This window comes from Nanorana parkeri, unplaced genomic scaffold, assembly GCF_000935625.1.
Source record: "Nanorana parkeri isolate BGI_ZX_2015 unplaced genomic scaffold, ASM93562v1 scaffold946, whole genome shotgun sequence".
Lineage (NCBI taxonomy): Eukaryota > Metazoa > Chordata > Amphibia > Anura > Dicroglossidae > Nanorana > Nanorana parkeri.
The window spans coordinates 658,671-658,974 of NW_017307214.1; the positions used below are offsets into that span (position 1 = coordinate 658,671).

Sequence of the window (304 nt, forward strand, 5' to 3'; positions counted from 1 at the left end):
AAGTGAGCCGTGTGTGTGCAGAAATATCTTCCGCCACTGAACCACCTTTATTGTTTAATACTTTGAAATGCAATTGCTTTTTGTCTCCTTTTGTTACCGAAAATCTCCTCCCACCACCATACGTAGGACCACTATTTTAGTTGGCCCAGCGAGCGAAAGTGCGTCGTACTCACATGGACTGACGTCTCGATAGCGATTGCGGGTCTTGTTCTCGGGCAGTCTCGCCACTTTGCACGGGAAATCGCTGGCTTCATGTCGGATTTCCTGCAAGACAGAAGGACGGGAAGCATTGAGGTCCCTGGTG

At 49.3% G+C, this 304-nt stretch overlaps 1 protein-coding gene across 1 annotated transcript in view; it reads right to left on the bottom strand.

Moving 5' to 3' along the window:
- The window catches only part of PTPN1 (protein tyrosine phosphatase, non-receptor type 1), an 11,620-nt gene extending 11,330 nt beyond the window's left edge, over positions 1-290 (bottom strand). Inside the window, exon 1 of the mRNA XM_018566385.1 lies at positions 174-290. The gene's annotated coding sequence lies outside the window, so the exon portion shown is untranslated. The remainder of the gene's footprint in view (positions 1-173) is intronic.
- Positions 291-304: the final 14 nt, after the last annotated feature.